General features: G+C 39.4%; 1 pseudogene; it reads left to right on the top strand.

Moving 5' to 3' along the window:
• Positions 1-9,588: 9,588 nt before the first annotated feature.
• Positions 9,589-9,685, top strand: LOC118972171 (U6 spliceosomal RNA; annotated as a pseudogene).
• Positions 9,686-10,711: the final 1,026 nt, after the last annotated feature.

The raw sequence follows: 10,711 nt of genomic DNA, 5'->3' as shown, positions 1-10,711 counted from the left end.
TATTCAGAAAGCCTTCATGGAGTTCACAGTCTAGAAGAGTGTTTCTCAAAGATGTGTCACCTTACCACCTGTATCAAAATTATAGGGGCTGAGTGTATGTTTTAAAAAAAAGCAAAATCGTGGGACCCACTCCAGATCAGCTGAACCAACATCTGAATGGGCATGGCCCCAGGAGTTAGCATTTTAACAGGAACCTCAGGTGATTCCTATGTATGCTGAAGTCTGAGAACCACTGACTTAGTGGATTTTGGAAGATTAACAAATAAGGTTATTGATTCAACAATTTATTGCACACTTACTGTGGTTTAGGCACTGTTTGTGGCACTAGGGATATAGCAATGAAGGAAATTCCCTTTTTTCATGGAGTACACACTCTAAATGAAGGAGGCAGATAATAAACAAATACATGTGACAACTTGTGATAAGTGCTATGAAGAAAACTAAAGCCAGGGTTAGTTAGTGATGGGAGTGCTATTTCCTATGTCCAGAAAGGCCTTTATGTAGAGGTAATACTTGAGCCAAGTCCTTAATGAAGTGAGGAAGTGAGCCATGCAGATATCTGGGAAGAATTTCCCAGGCAGAAGGAACAACATGGGCAAAGACCCTGTGCTGGTAGTGTGCTTGACATGTTCAAGAATAGAAGATAGGCCAGTGAATGGGCCAGTGGGAAAATGATTAGGGAAAAGTCAGATAGATAATATAGGTGTGGGAATATGAACTAGTCCTGTTGGACTTTATAGGCCATTCTAAGAACATTGGCTTTTATACTCTGAGAAATAGGTAGCCACTGGAGAGTTTTAAGCAGACAAACAAAATGAAATTATTTATGTTGTTATATGGTTCACTCTGGCTGCCGTGTAAAGAACAGATTGTACGGATTGTTTTAGGGTAAAGCTAGGCTGCTGTAACAAAGAGACTCAACCTTACAATAGCATAAGGAACAAAGGAATTTATTTCTCTCGTATGCAACAGTCCTTATGTGAGCGGTTCAGGTCCATAGAGTCAAATGGGTTTTGGTGGACAGCTAGTGATGTCTGCCATAGAGAGCAGGAACAAAAGAAGGGAGATGGTGCAGTCATCCACATGAAAGGCAATGGTAGCCTGGACTAAGGTAGCAGCAGTAGAGGTGGAAAGAAGGGGTTGCTTATGGATATACTATATTTTGAAGGATGCTGACAGGCTGGACATGGGTGTGAAATTCAAGGATGATTCTAAGAGTTTTGACCTGAATGAGCTGAATGAATGAATAGATGAAAAAAGTATTCCACCTGAGCCAAACATTTCTCTCTTCTCCCCATCTTCCTAAACCTAACACAACATCTTAGTGTAAATAAGACTCAACTCCTTTCTTGAAAGCCAGATTTCACATTCCAATTCTACTACTTTTACATGTGTAGTCTTAAGCAAATCATTTCATTCCACTGGGTCTTAGTTTCTTTCTCTATAAAACCCACCTCATAAATTTAGTCTGAAGATTAAATAAGATAATGTGCAGAAAGTACACTGCATACTACAGGACACATAGGAAACACTCCATAAAAAAAACAGCCCAAGACTTATAACAAAGTATTAAATGTGATTAAAGATGCCCTTGTAAAGCCCATAACATAGTTCTTGGCACATGACAAGTGTTTAAAAATGGCATTGATTATTATTAAAAGGCTAGAGTTGCCAAAGACAAATTTAATGACTTCCCAAATTTTCCCAGAGCCAGCACTGAGAAGTGTACACTTTCTCAGCACTGTAGAAATGAAATGAACATGCTCTATAGAGTCATTAGACAGAAATTTCTCTTAGAGCCCCAGCTTGTAAGAGTCAGCCATAGTTTCTCCCTATCTCTGGTATACAGGACCCTGATATCCTCCATCTATTAGTGTCAGAGCATATTACGAATGATCTTCATTGAAAGCATAATGCCACCGCAGTCTCATTAACCACTCATAATGTCTGCATGTTCCAGAGGAACAGTGCAGCCATCACAAACTAAACTCAAGCCAGTCAACATACACTTGACAGGATAAAAAGACTGCACGAACCAAACAGAGCAGGGAGAGCTGTGAAAACCACTGGTCTGCTTTTCTTCCTTGGTCCTCAGTGTCACTCACTGAATTCAAGCAACGAAGTACATCTCTGATCAGGAAATAAGGTTTCTACTGTGACCCATCTCTTCAAATCTGAATATCTGTGTGTCATCTGACACAGTTTTCAAAAGACTTTCACACTCATTGAGAATTTCAACAATTCAGCAAGGTATTACTAATGCCATTTTACAGATGAAGAAAAACAAAAGTTAAGAAGTAAAATGGTGCACCCCCAAACTGCACAGCTAGTGAGCAATCTAAATTAATTTATTACAAAGTAGGGAGCTGTTACAGCTTGGATTTAAGACCCTTACAGTGAAGTTCTGAATTTGCATCATCAAACTTGTGTTTTCCCTTGATTGACAAGGTTTTCTAGTGTAGGTGCCCAAGCTGGGCTCTGTGAATCCTGAGGCCCCCTCCACCAAATTAGTGAGACTTTCATAGTATTTGAGTTCTTTAGCTTGTTCATGTTCTTCCCACTCATGCCTAGAAGCTGAACCATATCTGAGTAAAATTTTTCAGAAGACAACGTTTGCTCCATACTTACTGACCAGATTGTCTCCTATGGTAGTACTTGCCTCCTGCTTGACTTGAGTTAGAACCCTGAGTTTACACGTTCCATCTGAGAAACACTATGCAAGTAACTTTGCCTTTCTCTGGGCCTCAGTTTCCTCAACTATAAAACTGAGATAATTGGGTATCCACTTCACAGGCTTGTTGCAGGAAATGAAGCAAAGTCTGTAAAATACCAGGCACATAGTCATCCAATAAGCTATGATGGTGTGATGGGGACAATAGTAATTTCAGTTATAGTACTAATTATAATTATAGTTTCCAGATCATTCCCTTGCCACTCCCCATCAAAACATTTATCCCGTTTCTCCTCAAGGCCCTATCTGCTTGCTTAAGCTGTCCATTCATATCCTGATCTGCTGATGATAATTTAATGTGTCACCCCCACTACATAACATATATGCATATTAACAAGATATTTTAAATGCTTGTCCCAAAAAATAACAAAAACAAAAGTGCTATACCCTAAAGAAAGAGATTTGGGGACTAGTTTTATTTTGGGTCTACCCACATTCTGTAGGCAGACCCTTATTCTATCTGATGTAGATCCAGGCCTGACTGGTTGTTTTTGGCTCCAAATGTAAAAGAAAAAGAAGGAAGAATGAGTTTTTCCAGGTATTTCAGAATTAACTTTCAAGCCAAGCTTTTTGAAAACGATAACTTGAAAAAAACCCAAAGAACAAAACCAAACAAACCTTTGCCATTCCAAACTCCCTAGTTCCCTGCCTCCCTGTACCCTATCCCTCTATCCCCCAACACAAACACACACATAAAGCACATCTATCTGGACACCAGGTAAGATGAGTAAAAGATCATAATGTTCTGTCACACTGGGGCCAAGGGTAAATGTGCAGCAGTCAAATGCATTGATAACAAATAATGCATGAGAACAAAGCACAGGTGATGTCAGAAATATACAAAAATTCCTGTGCATGTTTCATAACTGATAAACATAAAAAGGCTGAACATAAAACAAAATCAGCCAGAACCTTCTCTTCCTGAGAATATTTGATTTGCCATGGTTATTTATGAATACCCTGATGGCCCGTAAGGAGTGATAACATCTTTTAGATGGAAGTTGATCTTTTCCAGCAGAGCAGAAGATCCTGGCTAGGATATCTGGCTGATGTGAATTTTTACATTTCATCAGATACTGGTAAACCTTTTTTTGGTATAAGACAAAAGGGCTGTGCCATGTGTTCATCCAAGTGAAACTGACAATGCAGAATGTCAACCTACTCCTCAATATATATTTATAATGCCTTTCAGGAGGATTTGACATCCTTGGTAACTTCCCCAAGAACCCAAATCTGAACCCTCTGGTCTGTGGGATGATGAAACCTTTGGGACAATGCAAGAAAATGGAACTTTCCAGGGCTCCTAGCTAGGCCTGCTTTAAAAGTCAAAGGTACTATGTCAGGCAATAGGACAACTAATCCAGAAATTTTTAAGTACAAACCAGAACCAGCCTCACTTGAAAGTGGCTGTCTATACTTTGCCATGTAGTATCAAAATCATTAACAAAACAAGAAATAACACATGTTGGCAAGGACATGGACAAAAAGGGAACCCTCATACACTGTTGGTTAGAATGCTAATTGGTGCAGCCACTATGAAAAGCAGTATGGAGGTTTCTCAAGAAACTAAAAACTGAAATACCATACAACCTAGTAATTCCACTTCTGGGATAGCCAAGAAATGGAAGCAGCCTAAGTGTACATCAATAGATGAATTGATAAAGAAGATATGGTACATATATGCAAGGGAATATTACTCATCCATAGAAAAAAATGAAATCTTGCCATTTGTGACAACATGAATGGATGTTGAGGGCATTCTTCTAAATGAAATAAGTCAGAGAAAGACAAATAACATATGATTTTACTTACACATGGATTCTAAAATGCAAAAGAAGCAAACAAAACAAAGAGACTCATAACCACAGGGAACAGAATGGCAGTTGCCATAGGGGAGGGTGACATAGGTGAAAGGGATAAAGAGGTACAAACATCCAATCATAAAATAAATTAATCATGGGGATGAAAGTGCAACACAGGGAATATAGTCAATAATACTATATAACTTTGCATGGTGACAGACGGCAACTACACTTATTGTGATGAGGAGTATTTAGTCATGTATATAAATTGTGGAATCACTATGTTGTCAAATCACTATCGCTGTAATAGTGTATATCAACTATATTCCAATTTAATTTTTGTAATTCCTTTCTTTAAAGTAAAACAAACACAGAGGTTCTAGTTAAAAGTTATTGCCCCCAAAAGATATGCATATAGTAGTTTATTAGGAAGGGGGCCTGGTCTTTATAAAGGATCACCAGTGGAATATAGGTCTGAAGGAGTTCCCGGCTTCTTGCGTTTGGGGGCTGATGAAGGTAGCGCAGGTACTGAAAGGACTTGTGGTAGAACATAAAAATCACATTATCAACTATACAATTTTGCCCAGATCCAGCCTTATTGGCTTTCCCTATACCTACACACCACAGAATTCCATCTGACTTTACACCAGCTCCTGAAGGACCCTGAATGATAACTACGCAGTAATACCATGGTAGGGTTTTAATCAGCCCTTTGGGAGAACTACAAAAGCCAGAGAATACATTCCTTACTCCTGATCTTGCTTTCCATGACTGCACTTCCTTACTTCCTCCCAGGAAGATGGAACTCACCCAGGTGGTCAGAAAAAGCCTGTCCCATTGACCCAGCCCCTTCACTTACTCTTGCTCTAGTGCTGACTCTAGGTGGGTGACGTCTGGGATGCAGTATTAGGAAGCCCACTAATCCACAGATATAAGCTTCATTTTTTAATATCAGCTTAACTGGGAATAAAGGAGTTATTTTCATTTCCCATCTACCTTGCTCTTAAATACCTGTCAGTTCAGAATTCAAGCTGTTATTTATTGGACTTCCTCTAATCCAAACACCTGATGCATTGGACCAAGAGCATGGAGAAACATATAAGAACTAGAATTAGCAGACTCAACTAACACAAAGAGGATCTCTGGGTGGAGCCATGGCACATTATTGTAGGCCTTAGACTTCAGTACATAGAACAAGACATTTTAAACTTGGCAGTCTTTAAGAGGCTTACACTGGGTCAAGAGCCTGGTTTTTATAATTATGCAATTAGCTTTTAAATAAACAAGGCCAAAATTAACCTTCTGGTGAGAAATGTCTCCAAATTGAATTGAAGTTTATAGTATATGCTCTCCAGATACTTAGATAATCTGGCAACCATTTTTCCCTTTAGATAATATTGAGATTCTGCCACAATCCGCAGCCCTCTGAGTACTGCATATGGATAATATAACATTGCCAGGGATGTATCCCCTTGGGACTGTGGGTTGGCCTTCATAATAGTTTGTCTGGCTCAGCTTAACAAATTGTCTCCAAACTTAGTAGGTTAAAACACAAACATTTATTATCTCACAGTTTCTGTAGGTCAGGAATCTGGTGCAGCTGGACCTTCCATGTCAGGGTTCTTCACAGGCTGCAGTCAAGGTGTTGCTCAGGACTGCAATCATCTCAAAACTCAACTAGGGGAGGACCTGCTTCCAAGCTCTTTGACATGCTGTTGGCAGAATTCAGTTCCTCAAAGACTGTTGGACTGAAGGTCCCATCCCTTACTGGTAAGTTACTTGCCACATGGGCCTCTTTCTAGCCTACAGCAGCTGATGTCAACAATTCAAGCAAGTGAAAAGCACCAGAGAGGGAGAGAGTGCTACAAAAATGGAAGTCACAGTCTTCTGTAACCTAATGATTGAAGTGACACCCCATCATTCTGACAGATTCTATTGGTTAGAAGCAAGACACTAGGTCCAGCCCACACACAACAGGAAAGGATTGCACAAGACGTGCATTCTAGGAATCAAGGATTAATGTAAGCCATGAGGTGACTGTTATAGCCTGTTTGTTTGTTGCTTGATTGGGAATTAGGGGACCAGTGATTATATCATATCATATATCATATCACCTAGGTTCTATTAATTCTTGGAACTATAAAACATCGAAGGCTTAGCATTGAACTAATACAAACTCTGGGGCCATGAAGTGACCACACCCATTCCAGTAAGAAACAGCACAGGCTAAAGCTGCTGAAGAACTCCAGCTTCGCACAGGCCTTGAAAACTTTCCTAGTTAAGATTGAACGAATAAGAAGCTAGGGCAGATATACTTTGATCTTTAGTTTCTTTACACTTTCACTCATGTGGGCAAGAAAACTTTACTTTGAACTTTAAGTTCTTTGGATTTTAAGAAATTTGGACTTTTACTTCTCTAGACTTCAATCAGAAAGTGCAAGGGAATTTAACATTTGGACTTTAACATCCCCCTGGAAATGTGATAAGGGCAGATTATATTCAAAGGTGTGGCATCTTACCATTGCACATCATTACTGTAGCGTCTTAATACTGTCCTTTCATCTCATTGTATATCCTCTGACAGACAACTTATACAATGTAGCTGGACATCATTTGAAAAGGGAAGTAGAATAGGGAATGATCTTGATGTTTATTTAATTATTATAGTCTTTGGACACATTTCAGAGCCTTCTGGGTACACTACCATCTACACTGCCCATCAACAGTACAGTGATTGCTCGTGGGGAACTAACCTTACCGAGATGAGAGCAGGACTGTCCTCATAAACTGCTGGCTCCCCACTTCATGCAGATAGCCCAGTGATTAAACTCAGTGGATTAAGAGAAAAATTAACTGGAGAATATTAGGGGAAACTCTTTTTCCAATTTCAGACGTTTCTTTCCTTGTGTTGTGATATACCTATGGGGGTGGGAATGGGGACAATTAAGAGATGACTTATCTGGTTGATGAGCTTGGGACAAGGAAGCAGGCATGCATAGCTCTGCCCACACCTCTTCTTGAGATATGGAAGACTACAGAGGAGTCGTGTTCTACTGTGATTTCTGCCAAAGAGTGAGAGGGGTAAGAAGGTCCTTTAGTGGCACAGATATAGGCTGTGGCCAAGGGGGTAAGTCTCTCTAACACAGAGGCACAGTTGTAGAAAGCCCACATGCTCATAGATATAAGCTGTTTCCTCCACCCTTGACTTTATCCAGTTTTAAAAGGTTACATTTTAGACTCTATCTTCAAATTCCTTTGAATTTCTCAATTGTTAAGAACTAAAGGCAAATAAAACTACCATGCTATTGATGGGCCTCCCACTTGCCCACAAACAGAAGTGGTGTGTGTATGAAGAGCACTTTGTTTCTCAAGATGGCAGGGGATACAGAATCCCAGTGGGAAACGGGTGGGGGACCCTGCACAGACAATATGAAAATCCTGGGAGGTTGCCATGCAAAGCAGGAAGTAAGAACCTCAAAAGGGGGGTGAGTCTTAAACACTTGGCTGAGGGACAGCTGTTAGCTCCCAGAATAATAGGACAATACTCAGAACTTTATTTTCTAACTCAAAATACTTTTAAGCCCCACAAATGTTCACTTTTAAAAATTCTCCTGATTCAACAAGGTCTGAAGGCTGAAGCAGAATTGAGCAATAGTGATAAATAGCAGTATGATCACTGGCTTATTTGCTCTCACAAATTCTTATTGCCTCTGGGGAGTTTCCTGATACTAGGGGACATGAATTTGCAAATAATATCTTTCTCTAAATCTGGGAGAGTTTCTGTCATTTTCTTCATCTTTGTTGACATTTCCCCAATAATTTATGAGCTTCCCTTGATATGTGGAAGAATCAATAGTTATGTGTGTCTTTAGAAACTAAGTGAGAAAACAACACTAACATGCTCCAGTAAAAAGTACCGCATTTCTCTAGACATGGTCAGTATTTGAAGCTGGTAAAACATAGAAGCAAGTCTTTCTTTGTGCATATCTATGTCTCTTCAGATATTCTGAAGTGTGGATATCCTTTCTAAATGCCAAGGGGCAGCAGGTTTTCAAAAGAGCAAAGAAAGAGCATCATGGATGTCAAGGAGCCCTCTCAGGGACTACCACGAAAATAAAGAGTGAAGAGATAGGCTCCATCTCTTCTCCACCTATACCTGGGGTATCTTTGTTCTAATCTGCTTTATATATTGAGATTATTTCCTGAAATGCTTCATTTGAATACAGAGTATCACAATTTTAAGAAGTATGAATATCCAACAGCAACAATACAAACAATCCAGTTAAAAAGTGAGAAAAGCACTTGAATAGACATTTCTACAATGATATTCATGTGGCCAACTAAGCATGCCACCCATCATTAGGGAAATGCAAATCAAAAGCATACCCATTAGGATAGCTATTACTTAAAAAATAGAAAATAGTAAGTATTGGTAACAATGTGGAGAAATTGGAAGCCTTGTGCATATCTGGTAGGAATATAAAATATGGTGCACCTGCTATGAAAATGGTATGGTTGTCCCTCAAAAATTTAAACATAGAATTACCATATAATCTAACAATTCCATTTCTAGATATATACCCAAAAGAATTAAAAGTAGGGACTCATAAAGATATTTGTATACCCATGTCCAAAGCAATGTTATTCACAATTCTCAGTGATAAATGGATAAACATAAGGTAAAATATATATACACAATGGATTACTCAACCTTAAAAAGGAAATTCTGACACATGCTACCACATGGATGAAACTTGAAGACATACGCTAAATGAAATAAGCCAGTCACAAAATGACAAATACTGTATGATTTCACTTATATGAAGTCTCTAGAGTAGTCAAATTCATAAAGACAGAAAGTAAAATGGTGATTGCCAGGGGATGGGGGCACAGAAGAATGGGGAGATTTTGTTTAATGGGTGCAGAGTTTCAGTTTGGGGAGATGAAAAAGTTCTGGAAATGGATGGTGGTGATGGTTGCACCACACTGTGAATGTACTTCATGTCACTGAATGGTACACTTTCAAATGGTTCAAATGGAAAACTTTATCCCAACTTTTAATAGTTTAAAAATTGATGTTCTGATACAGAGAAGATTAGCATGGTCCCTGCGCAAGGATAACATTTAAATTCACGAAGAATTCCATATTCTGAAAAAAAAATGATGTTCTATGAGAACTTAGAGCTTTGCTGATGATGAGAAGAAATCTTTTGCAATGTATGAAGTAGCCCACCTTTCATCAAATGGTACCAATGTGCCCTTGAGGATGAAGAATTTATGGATATTCTACTTTCTAAATATAAACAGTACCTGATAATGTTTTTAAACACAGACACTTTGGGATCTCAGCACAGATTCAAAGATCAAATAAACTCTAGGAGAGAACTCAGGAAAAGGAACATAGACTATATGTGAGTATAGAGAAAGGCCTACAGCTTTGAGGACTGGCTGGTACCTAGCTCCACCCATTGGGGGTCAAAACTGTTGGACTGTGTTACCAGTAGCTCCCACAAAGGTTTACTACAAGTGCAAATCAATAGGCAAGTTTCTGAGACCAAGCTATAGAAGAAAAGGTGAAAACTAGGGAGTGAAGTAGATTCAGTTGGATGCAGTTAAACACAGATACCAAGGTAGGAGCCTAGACTGAAAAGACCCAGAATCTGGAGAACACATAGAAGATAGTCAATACAGAGAGCAGAGAAGGTTTGAGATGTAGGCATAAGTATAACCTGTGCCAAAGTTGGGGTGCTTGGAAGAGTAGTCCTGAACAGTCATTGACACAGGACTCCTAACATCATGCTTACCAACCCCTCCCAAAAACTCTGAACCAGGTTGGGTAAGACAGTGACAGGAGAAACTATTGAGTGTTCCTTAAACATACCACCCCTGCTGTTGGAGAGAAATGTGTGAGTCCCAGAAGACCACTGGAGAAGAGGGAGAGGAGCCATTCCCCAAACAGTTAATTCCCATATGGATGGTCAAGAGTAAACCACAACACTAAGCTGAATGACCAGAGGAGTTTCCACTGTCATTAAGAACTAGGTAGTTCTTGCTTCCCCTCGTCTCCACTTTGAAGAAAGTAAGTGCCTCCAGGCATACCAGGAGATTTCGAGGTCAACAATAGCTAAACATTTTGTTTTTGTAGTCTGACAGTGTTTATTATTTTCAAGAGGAAGGC

The sequence above is a fragment of the Manis javanica genome, chromosome X (assembly GCF_040802235.1).
Source record: "Manis javanica isolate MJ-LG chromosome X, MJ_LKY, whole genome shotgun sequence".
NCBI lineage: Eukaryota > Metazoa > Chordata > Mammalia > Pholidota > Manidae > Manis > Manis javanica.
The sequence above is the reverse complement of the archived record's forward strand: the minus strand, read 5'-3'. Positions and strand labels throughout refer to the sequence as shown.